This window comes from Oncorhynchus kisutch, linkage group LG4 (genome assembly GCF_002021735.2).
Source record: "Oncorhynchus kisutch isolate 150728-3 linkage group LG4, Okis_V2, whole genome shotgun sequence".
Classification (NCBI taxonomy): domain Eukaryota; kingdom Metazoa; phylum Chordata; class Actinopteri; order Salmoniformes; family Salmonidae; genus Oncorhynchus; species Oncorhynchus kisutch.
The window spans coordinates 24,569,760-24,585,055 of record NC_034177.2 but is presented as its reverse complement, the minus strand read 5'-3'; the positions used below and the strand labels follow the sequence as shown (position 1 = coordinate 24,585,055).

At 43.8% G+C, this 15,296-nt stretch overlaps 1 protein-coding gene across 2 annotated transcripts in view; it reads right to left on the bottom strand.

Moving 5' to 3' along the window:
- LOC109889299 (zinc finger protein ZFPM1-like) overlaps positions 1-15,296 on the bottom strand; it is a 90,514-nt gene that overhangs the window by 65,105 nt on the left and 10,113 nt on the right. The gene's annotated exons all lie outside the window — the stretch shown is intronic.

Genomic DNA, 15,296 nt, shown 5'->3' with positions numbered 1-15,296 from the left:
AGTGACGTGATCACAGGGAGGATCAGACACAAACACACCTGCTGAACAGTCTACATACACTATTTTGGAAACCATTTTTGGGATAACACAGTGCTGGGATAAGCACTTACAGTAACACTTAGAAGACCAAGGGGCTGTGGGACACACACACACTGAGAGAAAGTCAGGGCATGTCCACACGATTGCTTGAGTAAGCAAATTAACCAGAGTGATGGCTGAGAAGGCAATTAGGCGACAGAAAATCTTTCACCCTGCCAAATTATTTCTTAAAGTCTGTATCACTTCCCTGACAGTTGATGTTCCACTTTCTTTTTCATTATTTATCTATTTTTGCTTTGTGTAAATTCAGCTAAAATACTTCTGAAGTGCTTAATGGTGTTATCGAGAGCCCAGATCTGCTGCCACATGCTGCCTGATGGTTTCATTTGAGATATTCACGGGCCGGCCCCAAAGAACCGCCGCATTATCAAACGTCTAACGAGACTGACACGGCCAATTATTGACAAATGATTCCTTTAGAGCGCACCCGGCTCCCTTGATGAGCACAGAGTTCCTTGATGAGCACATAGTCCCCCCTTCGTCCTCTGGGCCCGAGGACTCGTGTCTATCAGATTCTATTAAACGCTCAACACTTTGGCGAACAAAGCTGCCCGCGCCTTGCATCGCATTAACTGCTATTATATGCTCATGAACTTTGTTACAATCATTATGGTTCCCCCTTTTATGCTCTTAACAACTCCAACCATTTTTTTGCCACTTGTTATAGGCAGATGAAGGTAAAAAGATGGCTTCGAACCCTCAGAGAACAATATATGTTAAGAATATGAATATGTCAGAAGACTGAAGGGACACCAATTGTGCTGGTTTTACACATATCCTTATCAAATATCACAGCTCTAGGAATTATAAGTTAAATAATGGGACCCATTTTAATACCAAGAAGCTAATATCTGTAAAGGAACTCATGCTTTATCGGCAATTTGTACTGTGCACTTTTGAGTCTCCAGTCTCCTTATCAATTGCATTGTAATCGGGGGACGTTGAGACATGACACGATGGCTCAGGTGATAGATAGAAGCTGCTGATGAGCTCAGGTGGACAGAGAGGACAAAGGGATCAGGGGATTGAGGGCAAAAGCATGTCTGAGACACAAGAGATGAGAACTTTGATACAGATGCAACTGAATAAGAAAACTGGGGAATAGGCCATAAGGGAAAAGGATAGATTTAAAGAGTGGGGGGGGGGGGGGTAAGAGAGAGAGGGGGGATAGGAACGTGAGCCCTGTGTAGAAAAAACTGTAAATGAGGACAGGAGTGAGGAAAGGGTCAGGACAGAGTGTGTTTCTGGAAAAACAAGGGCTTGACCCACAACCCATGGCTAGTGTCAAGGCTTTTTGTTTTCCAGCCCAGGTCCCTTACTCCCTCTACCAAGTCCACATCCTCTCTAACTAGGGTGTAGTTTCTTAACATTCATCATCGCTGAACTCTGAAACTTTATCAGCTCGGGAGCACGGCGCCACGGACCCGGCCCCGGCTTTCTCAGCTCTCAGATAGGCCTGATAAACACACTGATAGATTACAGTAGATTGTTTTACTTCAGGGGACACTGCTGCTGCTGCTAATACTTAGACAAGACTCACTGGGGAGGGGACCTATGGTGTGTGGGGGGGGGGGGGGGGGGGGCAAGAGGACAAAGAGGAAAGGGCAAAGAAACAAGACGAGATGGAGAAAGGGAAAGTGTGTGTGACTTTATTTTGTTGTACCATTTAAAATACCACACAATGCAACAAATACATGTACCAAAATTGTTGAAAAATTGTGTGTGTGTGTGTGTGTGTGTGTGTGTGTGTGTGTGTGTGTGTCAGGATTTCCATAAGGAAAAGTGGACATTTGACCAAAATTGTTGAGGATTACATACACAAAATGTCAAAAGACATGTTTCCATTGTGTGTGTGTGTGTGTGTGTGTGTGTGTGTGTGTGTGTGTGTGTGTGTGTGTGTGTGTGTGTGTGTGTGTGTGTGTGTGTGTGTGTGTGTGTGTGTGTGTGTATGTGTGTGTGTATGTGTGTGTGTGTGTTTGTGTGTGTGCGTGCGTGTGCGTGTGTGCGTGCGTGTGTGTTTGTGCGAGTCAGGATTTCCATAAGGAAAAGTGGACCGCCAGTATTTGAGAAATTTACCAGACCCATATGCATTGGGTGTGTAACCTGATTAGGGAATCGACCCACGGAGCTCAGAATAACAGAAATCACATTTAGATTTTGGTAATTCATCTTAACGGAACATGCAACGAGGCTGCAACAGTACGCGTCCTTCTTACCGAATTCCGATGCGGACGTTGAAGATGTTGAATAACTCTCCACATGTACTTTTCCTCAGCCAACAAGACGAGTAACAAACAGCTAAATCACTAGCCTATGTCAATCTATTCTCCCCCATAGTACAAAAGTTGACCTATTCTATTGGTCAGTTTGTCGTTCTGTGCGAGAAAGAAATAGCCTATTCCAAAGCAATGAGGCTGATGCAACAGATCAGGACGTTTAGCTTAAAATGTTAAATAAACTATTATTTATTCACATTATAAGCGCAGCAATGCGCACACGGCAATAAGGCTACACACGGCAATAAGGCTACGCACGGCAATAAGGCTACGCACGGCAATAAATCTACGCACGGCAATAAGGCTACGCACGGGAATAAGGCTACGCACGGCAATAAGGCTACACACGGCAATAAGGCTACGCACGGCAATAAGGCTACGCACAAATGTTTGTTCAATAATGCAATTGGTGAGAAAACACAGTTGTCAAAAGCGCACTGCACATGCTAGAAGTTCCATGTGACAGAGATGAAAACATCAGTTCGAAATGGAAAAAGATGGGAGATCTAAAGATGCAACAACTAGCATGGGTTGCTAACATGACTAGGATTGTGCCTTTCACTAGTGGCAATTAAATAAAGTTGATTTTAAAACCAATAGAACATGAGAGAAAGGCTAATGGTTTCAGTGGCATTCAAATTAAATTTTGGAGACATGCCTCATAATATGAAGTAAAACGTTTACTTCATATTTACTTCATAGTAAAGGTTTCATACAATTAAGCATATGTTTTCAAACTGCATACTGCTTCCATCTCACATTGTTAAGTGTGATGTGCTTCAGCCTGCCTACCATTGCACTTGAATGGTGAATGGGAACCGTGCTTCAATTACCAGTTTAGAAATAAACAGGGATGGGGAGTTTAATTAATTAATTTAACCTTTATTTAAGGCTAGAGAGTAACGGATTACAAAATAAATCCGTTACGTTACCAGAAAAATATTGTAATCAGATTACAGACACTTTTGAAAAACTAGATTACTTTGTGGATTACTTTTAAATTTAGAAAGGATGTTTGCGAGATAAAACATCTTTGACACTTCTGTTTTCTCAATGAAATTCAGCATTGAAAAAAGGCGTAAATTTAAGTTTGTTCCACCTGAGTGAGTCTGACTACAAGTCAGAGACAACTATGATGACACACCAAATGTGTTTGATGGATCGTGGGAAAAGAGCAGGAATAGGCTTTTGTAGGCTAAAGTCCAAGCTATGTCTTCCAATGGTGCGACTGCTGTTGGCATCCAAAGATTATCCAACTTGAATAAACGCTTGGAGGTAAGGATGACAGCAGTGGTGTAGTTTACAGCGATACGGATATCACTTATTATTGATATCTACAAATGCATTGATGTGAATCACAGTTAGCTATTTGCGCCTTACGGATTGTGGTTGTTGTGGATGGCTGTTCACAAATCTAAATGTGTATTTGAACCCAATAATGGTTGAATTCAAGAAGTTTAAGCTGCCTATCATTAATTGTTTTTGAAACCAGTGAACAGCCAGTGAAAAATGTGCTCTAGCAACAGCTGCACAGTGCGGATCCCAGCCTATGGAGAAAAAAATGTGGCTTTTATTGCTCAATCTAATTCATGCTAAAAAAATACATAACTCCATAGGCCTAATGGACACATGCCCAAACTCGCACACTTTTGATATACTTAAAGGGGCAATCTGTAGTTGCTACATGTATTTTTGGATTTATAAATTATATATATCCATTGATTCTTGCAGAATATAACTTATAAATGAGCTTAGTTTAATCAACTGTCACACTCCATGAGAACCCAAAACATATACTTGTTTTTCTCCAATGTTTGTAAACATTGTAAACGTAAACAAATGCTATATAGACTCATAATATGGTTAAAACAATCATGTTGATATCATGGATGGTCAGTCCTTGCATCCATAGCTCTGTCTATTAATCTGAGAGTGGTTACATTTCTCCAGGCCCATCCCTCAGCTTTTTACCAAGAGAGGCGGGGCGGCCATTTTGTTATTGTTATTGTTTCATCTGTGGATTTGCCCTTTAAACAGCTGCATATTATCAAGATATCAAAGTGTCACCAACAAAAAGGTAAACAATAGACCTATAGCAAATGCAGCATATGGCATTCATTTTCACATGTAAATAGCACTTTTCAGTAGTGCTCAAAGCATGCCATTCCATGAGCAGAGCATTTATTTCTCAACTCAAATCAATGAGCCCAATCAGTCCTCCATGACAACAAAATCATAAACAACAGAGTAGGGCTGGCTAATAGGTCCTTGGTTTTTGGGGTCATGCTCAGGTAAAACAATTTAGCTAATCTGTACTTCACATATTTAATGTGAAGATATCGTTTAATAGTATTATTATATGTAGTAAAAAGTGATGGGTTAGAAGAAGCCTATATAACCAACCCATAAAGTACAATTTAACATCCATATATGGCCAGCTATGTAAACTTTAAAAATGAATTATCCTGCAATAGATGTCGTTCAATTGGTAACATACATTTTTGTCTTCTTCTAATGTCTCTTAAGGAGAAGGTAATCTAAAATTAATTGAATGTAATCAGATTACGTTACCGAGTTAGGGTAATCCAGAAGGTATGTTACGGATTACAATTTTGGACAGGTAACTAGTAACTGTAATGGATTACATTTAGAAAGTAACCTACCCAACCATGGAAATAAATAGAGGAGCTCTTTTTAATTGCAGCCATCAAAACTGTTTTTTTAACATGCAATTTAATTTAAAATTGTTGCGCAATGATTGGGTTTATAAAAGCACATTTCACTCCAGCAGCAACTGGAGCTATAGCAGCAGTTTTTGCACTTTCCAACAGATTTTCCACATAAACTAGACTCTGTATGCTATGCGCGTGTGATAAATAAGAATCATATGGCTAACAAAAATACACACCAAACAATTTAATTCCACTAAATTATGGAAATTAACCCCATAGACCGATAAGAATGACCGGTCAAATGTATTTGTATCAACTGGTATTTTCATCAATGGGATTTTTTTCTTCTCCGGGACAATTGACCGGCACCAATTTTGTTTATCGGCCGAAAGCCGGCTGTTACCGGCTAATGGAAACACTGGTGTGTCCGTGTGTGTGTGGGGATAACGTTCTCTGGGCTTAGTATTGATGACAGAGAAACAAACCAAAGGCAAAGAATAAGGAGGTATATCTTACTCAGAAATATCGTATTCCATGAACTAGTACAGGGATGGGCAACTGGCGGCCCGCCGGCCACCCTCCTTTTGTAGGTACCAGAGCGCCAAGCCTGATACCAAAAGGCTCCTTAACAGCTTCTACACCCAAGCCATAACACTGCTGAATAGTTAATAAAATGGATACCCTACTTTTTGCATTGACTCCCTTATTTTATTATTATTTATTTATTTATTTTGCTCTGACTCTCTTGCACAGGCTTGATGTACACTCACTGGACTCTAACCACAAATCCACACATACTACACTGACACTCCAAAACACACACACACATATATACACACACATTGACGCCACACACACATTCACATACCTTCACACACGCTGCTGCTACTCTCTGTTTACTATCTATGCATAGTCACTTTACCAGTACCAACATGTACAGTTGAAGTCGGAAGATAACATACACTTTAGCCAAATACATTTAATCTCAGTTTATCCACAATTCCTGACAGTTAATCCTAGTAAAAAAATCCCTGTTTTAGGTCAGTTAGGACCACCACTTTATTTTAAGACTGTGAAATGTCAGAATAATAGCAGAGATAATTATTTATTCCAGCTTTTATTTATTTCCTCACATTCCCAGTGGGTCAGACGTTTACATACACTCAATTAGTATTTGGTAGCATTGCCTTTAAATTCTTTAACTTGGGTCAAACGTTTCAGGTAGCCTTCCACAAGCTTCCCACAATAAATTGGGTGATTTTTGGCCCATTCCTCCTGACAGAGCTGGTGTAGGCCTCAGGTTTGTAGGCCTCCTTGCTCGCACACGCTTCGTCAGTTCTGCCCACAAATGTTCTATAGGATTGAGGTCATAGCTTTGTGATGGTCACTACAATACCTTGACTTTTATGTCCTTAAGCCATTTTGCGACCCACTTGCGACCAAGCTTTAACTTCCTGACTGATGTCTAGAGATGTTGCTTCAATATATCCACATCATTTTCCATCCTCATGCCATCTTTTTTGTGAAGTGCACCAGTCCCTCTTGCAGCAAAGCACCCCCCAACATGATGCTGCCACCCCCATGCTTCATGGTTGGGATGGTGTTCTTCGGTTGCAAGCCTCCCCGTTTTTCCTCCAAACATAACGATGGCCATTATGGCCAAACAGTTCTATTTTTGTTTCATCAGACCAGAGGATATTTCTCCAACAAGTACGATCTTTGTCCCCATGTGCAGTAGCAAACCGTAGTCTGGCTTTTTATGGCAGTGGCATCTTCCTTGCTGAGCGGCCTTTCAGGTTATGTCGATATAGGACTCGTTTTACTGTGGATATAGATACGTTTGTACCTGTTTCCTCCAGCATCTTCACAAGGTCCTTTGCTGTTGTTCTGGGATTTATTTGCACTTTTCACACCAAAGTACGTTCATCTAGGAGACAGAACGCGTCTCCTTCCTGAGCGGTATGACGGCTGCGTGGTCCCATGGTGTTTATACTTGCGTACTATTGTTTCTACAGATGAACGTGGTACCTTCCGGCGTTTGGAAATTGCTCCCAAGGCTGAACCAGACTTGTGGAGGTCCACAATTTGTTTTCTGAGGTCTTGCTGAGGTCAATTAGCCTATCAGAAGCTTCTAAAGCCATGACATAATTTTCTGGAACGTTCCAAGCTGTTTAAAGGCACAGTCAACTTAGTGTATGTAAACTTCTGACCCACTGGATTTAAGATACAGTGAATTATAAGTGAAATAATCGGTCTGTAAACAATTGTTGGTCAAATGTATTGTGTCATGCACAAAGTAGATGTCCTAACTGACTTGCCAAAACTATAGTTTGTTAACAAGAAATTTGTGGAAAGGTTGAAAAACAAGTGAATGACTCCAACCCAATTTCCGACTTCAACTGTACATATTACCTCAATAACCTAGACTACCGCGTAGTCCTGCACATTGACTTGGTACCCGGTACCCCCTGTATATATCCTCATTATTGTTATTTTTATTGTGTTGCTATTTTTCCTTTTGTTTATTTAGCCAATTTTTTTGTAACTTTTTTTTTTTACTCTGCATTGTTGGTTAAGGGCTCGTGAGTAAGTATTTCATGGTACGGTCTACTACACCTGTTGTATTATGTGCTTGTGACAAATACAATTTGATTTCATTTGAGAAACACCTCCACCCCACCTCCTGCCTCCCCAACTGGTCTGAAACAGAGCCTGTCTGCCCCAGGACTCGGCCACCATCACCTGCCTGCAAAGACACACACACTGATGCACAGACACACACACAGACCAGAAGCACAAAGAGCAGAGGAAACCTGACCCTGCCACAGGGGTGGGGGATGGAGCACCAAGTGACCTACGGTTTAAAACAGGGTCAAGTGTGAAACACAAGGACTCCACACAAAGACTTGTCTACCTACTGTAGCAATCTACACCAAGACAGAGATCAAGACAGAGCTAAACCAAGAAAGAGACTGCTCTCTTCCATTTGCTTATCTGTTGAAATTCATTTTAAATTCATCTATTTGTTTCTTTGCTCTTCTGGATGTCACATCACCTGGTTATTCAGGTTGATATCAAACTAGAGTGAACGATTACACGGAGGCCATTTAGAGACCGGAAGAGAAACCAGAGAAGACTAGTTAAATACCAGGAAAACACTACTGAGAATAAGAACCAGGGAAACAGTACTGAGAATTAGAGCTATTGTATTACAACATGGGTGGCAGGTAGCCTAGTTGTTAAGAGCGTTGGGCCAGTAACCGAAAGAATGCTGGTTCGGACCCCCGAGCTGATTAGGTGAAAAATCTGCCATTGTGCCCTTGAGCAAGGCACTTAACCCTAATTGCTCCTGTAAGTAGCTCTGGATAAGAGTGTCTGGTAAATGACTAAAATGTCAAATGTTCAATTAGTGATTAGGGTGTAAAGCAGTGTCGGGGGATGGCCTCCCCCTCTTTGTTGTGAGGGGAGAGGAGGAGTAGCTCCTCAGCAGAAACCTAACAATAACCAGACCTGCTGTCGTCTACGGCAACGCCAACCTGTCGTCTACGGCAACACAGGCCTGTCCACTGTGTTCCTGCCTCTCTATTAGTGTCAGCCTTATCTAAGCCAAGCAGCTCTCTATGTCTCTGTGGATCATAAGGAGGCGGGGCTTTGGTCTGAGCAGAAAGACATAGAGGGGGAAAGGGTTAAACAAGGTCCAATCTCCTAACACAACAACTACCACACCAACTAAGCTCTCACACAATGCTAATCCTTTAATATATAAAAAATAAATAAACAATCACTGAGGGGAAGAAAAACAAATAGCTCCCTATATTCTTCTTAATTTTTGCGTCAACATTTTATCACCCTCCCCATTAATAATCTGTGCGGTAATTTATTTATTTCTCCTTTTTGTTCCTGCCATTTTGGTGGAGCGAGATAAAGGGGTAAAAAAACAACAGAAGGGCTAGGAGAGTGAAAAATAGAGATATATAACATTGATATCAACTCCTACACAACACAGTCATTCCCTTATCTAGGCTTTTTATCACAGTTTCGGGTTTTTTCGCATCCACTCCCCGTTCTTTGTGGCCTAACTGAAAAAGGACTACTGCCCTTAAAAATTAAGTCAGGTTTTGGTATAAACTTAACCTTATGCACACTTTTTTACAGGCCTGTTAATGTGAATAATTCAGCAGCAGGGTTAACTATTGTGAAATGGTCACAGAGGAGTGTGGGAAAAATTCAAAGACAGTTCCTTTGAACCAGTGGGAGAGTAGTACACACTTGGCAGCAGATACAGTCTCACCCTATCCTACACCAAAGTCATGTTTCAAAGAAAAGGAAAAAAACTATTTCACATGAACTTATCATTTCTTTCTCTCAGACACACACAGAAAAAAAACTCTGTAATCTATCAAGGTCAGTTACTGTGTCTTGAACAAACAGCACGTTGTTCCAGGCCGGTGTTCTCCCAATGGCTACAGGTAAGCCTATGTCTGTCTGTCTGTCTGTCTGTCTGTCAGGAAGGAGCCTTTTTCTCCCCCTCGGGTCCGGGTCGGGTCCAGTTTGATTGTCATCGGTTCTCAGTTCTACGACACTACAGCTGATAGACCCGAGTGGACCCAAATGGACCCGACAACAGCTCTGCATAGCCTATAGCATATTTATTTTATGCTAATAAGGTGAATTTATTGACTTATAGCCAACATATAAAAGACCTATTTGTTAACTAGAAGAGCAACTTGCCTGATTAACATTTTTTCATTTATTATCAGGTCCAATCGGGTCGGGTATAGGTCTGGTTGTTGTCGGTTCCATTTGGGTTCGGGAGTGATTGTTCTCGGGTCCCACTTTTTTTTAATGACTAGGTCCGTCCAGGTCAGATTGTCCTCGGTTCCATTCAACTTTTTGGACCCGAGAAGACCTCTTCTCTTCACCCATAAAGGAGACAACCACTCACTTCCTGTTCTGAGGCTCTAACTAGGCCCAAACTTGTGGGTTCAGGTTCCACTGTGACTGTGAGAGAGGGGTGGGACTTTTTACTAGAGGGATAGGCCAGTGAGTTGTTGCCATGTGCAGTCTATGAACTCTTGTCTAGCTCTTGTCTATGTGAGTTACAGGCTACGTGAACAGGTTGTCTGACTCAAAGCTACCACACAAATACAACAGAGAGACTGTAAACAGGAAGAGGGACATCATCATATTACAATACAGGAAGAGGAAGCATGGGGAGAATTTCACTCCTAATGGAACACAAATAATGAGGGAAGGAGAGCAGAGAAGAGGGTGGAGGAGAGAGGACAGGAGTAATGATAGACAGACAAAGTAAGGGGAGAGAGAAAGACATCAGGAGGGACAGGGAATGTGGACAAAAAGCAAATGGGGTTAAAGGATTTGGATGCTGGAAGTCAATCCATCAGTGATCATCAGTGATCATCCTGTTATCATACTGGAGCAGTGATAGAAACTCAACCTGGAAAAGCCTGTAAATTTGATGGGAGTTCATTGGGTCGTAGATAGGGCTGCTGCCCACGCTCTGCACTGCTTCCTATGGCCTCGCTGGTAATAGAGGGCTCGGACATCTAACACAGCATGACCCTATTATGTGTACATATGCAACCTAGATGTATAATGGGCCTCCACACTACATTACATTCAAACTTTCCCAATTATACTACCATCATTCTCAATATCCCATCCCTATCTCTATCCCTCCCTATTATTCCTCTGCTTCCTACCCTGCTCTCTCTCAAAAAGGCCAGCATAGAAAGAGAAATTAAAAGAGGAGAGGTTTTTCTCCCTTTCAAGATAGAGGGAGAAAGAGAGAGGGAGAGAGCGAGAGAGAGATAGAAAGAGGGAGAAAAAAAACAATTTATCTGTGTATTATCAAGAAAGGCAGACACTTTAATCAGTCAGCTATGAAGTCAGTATTTCCATTCTTATCTGTCGCAGGAGTGGAAATGGAGAGCAGATAGCGCTCTGGGAGCCCATCGGTGGGCAGGAATGATAATGGGGGAGAGAGGGCTGGCTATTGGACCGCTGTGTCAGCGCTATCTGCACCCATTATCAACAGCCTTATCAACACTACCATCAGCCAAGCTGTAATGGGGCCAGTTCAACTTTCCACATTATCATACCGCCAAGACCTGGTTCAGTGAGGCTAGAGGTCTGACTGGAGACAGAGAGAGACAGAGACAGGGAGAAAGAGAAGGAGGGAGAGATAGAATGAGAAAGGGGGTGATAGCAAGGGGGGCTGTGCAAGAGAATGAGGGATAAAGATAGAGTGAATAAAAAATAACAACTGGTGGATCGAGAAGAAAAGAGAGCAATGAGTAGAATAAAGGGTAGGGACATTTTGAAAAACAGAGACCAAGAACCAATGTATATAAACCCTGGACTGCTGATGCTATGCATTGGCCATTGAAAGGCTTTGAAGCCACCGGTCGGCCATATTGGCAATCCCCAAAAGGAGAAGTCCTCCATTCCGGCCCAGTTCTAAATTGGTTTAAGAGCTATTTAACCGATCAATAGTTTTTTTGTCACCGTTGGTGAACATACAGTTGAAGTAAGAAGTTTACATACACTTAGGTTGCAGTCATTAAAACTTGCTTTTCAACCACTCCACAAATTTCTTGTTAACAAACTACAGTTTTGGCAAGTCGGTTAGGACATCTACTCTCTGCATGACACAAGTCATTTTTCCAACAATTGTTTACAGACAGATTATTTCACTTATAATTCACTGTATCACAATTCCGGTGGGTCAGAGGTTTACGTACACTAAGTTGACTGTGCCATTAAACAGCTTGGAAAATTCCCGAAAATTACGTCATGGCTTTAGAAGCTTCTGATAGGCTAATTGACCTCAGAAAGACTGTCACTTCCTGACCTTAGAGAGCCTTTTTATGTCTCTATTTTGTTTGGTCAGGGTGTGATTTGGGTGAGCATTCTATGTTCTGATTTCAATGTTTTGTGTTTCTATGTTTTGGCCGGGTATGGTTCTCAATCAGGGACAGCTGTCTATCGTTGTCTCTGATTGGGAATCATACTTAGGCAGCCTTTTTCCCTTTTGTTATTGTGGGAAGTTATCTTTGTTAGTGGCACTATAGCCCTTGTAAGCTTCACGGTCGTTTCTTTGTTTCTTGTTTTGTTGGCGTCATTGATATAAATAAAGTAATGTACGCTCACCACCCTGCGCTTTGGTCCACTTCTTCTTCAGACGATCGTGACAGAACATCCAACCACAAACGGACCAAGCAGAGTCGTAAGGATCCTGGACGTGGGAGATCCTGGCCGGAAGGGATCGCGGGCAGCGTGGTACTGGTCATGCACCGTGTTATGCGGTGGAGCGCACGGTGTCTCCAGTGCGCGTTCACAGCCCGGTGCGCTATATCCGAGCTCCCCACATCGGCCGGGCTAGAGTGGGCATCCAGCCAGGACAGATGGTGCCGGCTCAGCACTCCTGGCCTCCAGTGCGTCTCTACGGCCCGGGATATCCTGCGCCGGCTCTGCGCACTGTGTCTCCGGTGCGTCTCCACAGCCCAGTACATCCTGTGCCAGCACCCCGCAGGTGCCGGGCTAGGGTGAGCATCCAGCCAGGACGGGTTGTGCCAACTCTGCGCTCCAGACCTCCGGTGCGGCTCCACGGCCCAGTATATCCTGCGCCAGCTCCACACACCAGGCATCTAGTGTGTCTCCCCAGCCAGGTGAGTCCTGTGCCTGCTCCATGGATCGATCGAAGCCTCCAGTGATGATCCATGGCACGAAGCCTCCAGTGATGATCCATGGCACGAAGCCTCCAGTGATGATCCATGACACGGAGCCTCCAGTGATGATCCATGGCACGGAGCCTCCAGTGATGATCCAGGGCCCGGAGTCTTCAGTGAGGACCCATGGCAGGAAGCCTCCAGCGACGGACTCCAATCGGGAGCCTCCTGCTTTGGTCCCCAGTCCGGAGGCTCCAGCGACGGTCCCCAGTCCGGGACCCGCAGCGGGGGTTCCCAGTCCGGGGCCCGCAACGAGGGTCCCCAGTCCGGGGCCCGCAACGAGGGTCCCCAGTCCGGGGCCCGCAACGAGGGTCCCCAGTCCGGGGCCTGCAACGAGGGTCCCCAGTCCGGGGCCCGCAACGAGGGTCCCCAGTCCCGGCCAAAACATGGAAACACAAAACATAGAAATCAGAACATAGAATGCCCACCCAAATCACACCCTGACCAAACAAAATAGAGACTTAAAACGGTTCTCTAAGGTCAGGGCGTAACAGAACCCCCCCAAAGGTGCGGACTCCGGCCGCAAAACCTGAACCTATAGGGGAGGGTCTGGGTGGGCATCTACCCAGAGGGTCCCCGCACCAGAGGCGCCACCAAAGTGGGGTGAGCCAGAGGTGGAGCGGGGTCTACTCAATTTCGAATCATACATTATGAACGTGACCAAAATAGCTTTTTACCACCTGAGGAACATTGCCACGGTGTGGCCGTTTCTCTCTCAGGCTGATACTGAGAGACTCATCCATGATTTTATTACAAGCAGGCTTGACTACTGTAATGCCCTACTGTCTGGTCCACCCAAGAAAGCCATTGGTCATCTGCAAAACATATAGAATGCTGCATCACAGGTACTGACCAAGACCAGACGGAGAACACATTACACCGGTTTTAAAGTATCTGCACTGGCTGCCTGTGAGTTTTACAATACAGTTTAAGAATCTTCTATTGGTTTTTAAATCAACCCACAATTGTGCACCCCAATACATGTGTCGTTAAGACAATAACAGCTTACAGACGGTAGGCAATTAAGGTCACAGTTATGAAAACGTAGGACACTAAAGAGGCCTTTCTACTGACTCTGAAAAACAGCAAAAGAAAGATGCCCAAGGTCCCTGCTCATCTGTGTGAACATGACTTAGGCATGTTGCAAGGAGGCATGAGGACTGCAGATGTGGCCAGGGCAATAAATCGCAATGTCTGTACTGTGAGACGCCTAAGACAGCGCTACAGGTAGACAGGACGGACAGCTGATTGTCCTCGCAGTGGCAGACCATGTGTAACAGCACCTGCACAGGATCGGTACATCCAAACATCACACCTGTGGGACAGGTACAGGATGGCAACAACAACTGCCCGAGTTACACCAGGAACGCATAATCCCTTCATCAGTGCACAGACTGTCCGCAATAGGCTGAGAGAGGCTGGACTGAGGTCTTGTAGGCCAGTTATAAGGCAGTTCCTCACCAGACATCACCGGCAACAATGTTACCTATGGGCACAAACCCACCGTAGCTGGACCAGACAGGACTAGCAAAAAGTGCTCTTCTCTGACGAGTTGCGGTTTTGTCTCACCAGGGGTGATGGTCGGATTTGCATTTATCGTTGAAAGAATGAGCGTTACACCGAGGTTTGTATTCTTGAGCGAGATCGATTTGGAGGTGGAGGGTCCGTCATGGTCTGGGGCGGTGTGTCACAGTATCATTGGACTGAGCTTGTTGTTGCACTCTCAACGCTGTGCATTACAGGGAAGGCATCCTCCCCTCCCTCATGTGCACAGTATTGCCAGTGTAACAGTATAGCTTCTGTCCCTCTCCTCGCTCCTACCTGGGCTCGAACACATCGACAACAGCCACCCTCGAAGCAGCGTTACCCATGCAGAGCAAGGGGAACTACCACTCCCGAGTCTCAGAGCGAGTGACGTTTGAAACGCTATTAGCTAACTAGCTAGCCATTTCACATCGGTTACACCAGCCTAATCTCGGGAGTTGATAGGCTTGAAGTCATAAACAGCGCAATGCTTGAAGCACAACAAAGAGCTGCTGGCAAAATGCACGAAAGTGCTGTTTGAATGAATGCTAACGAGCCTGCTGGTGCCTACTGCCGCTCAGTCAGACTGCTCTATCAAATCATAGACTTAGTTATAACATAATAACACACAGAAATACGAGCCTTAGGTCATTAATATGGTCGAATCCGGAAACTATCATCTCGAAAACAAGACGTTTATTATTTCAGTGAAATACGGAACCGTTCCGGGTGGCATCCATAAGTCTAAATATTCCTGTTACATTGCACAACCTTCAATGTTATGTCATAATTACGTAAAATTCTGGCAAATTAGGCAGCCCAAACTGTTGCATATACACTGACTCTGCGTGCAATGAACGCAAGAGAAGTGACACAATTTCACCTGGTTAATATTGCCTGCTAACCTGGATTTCTTTTAGCTAAATATGCAGGTTTAAAAATATATACTTCTGTGTATTGATTTTAAGAAAGGC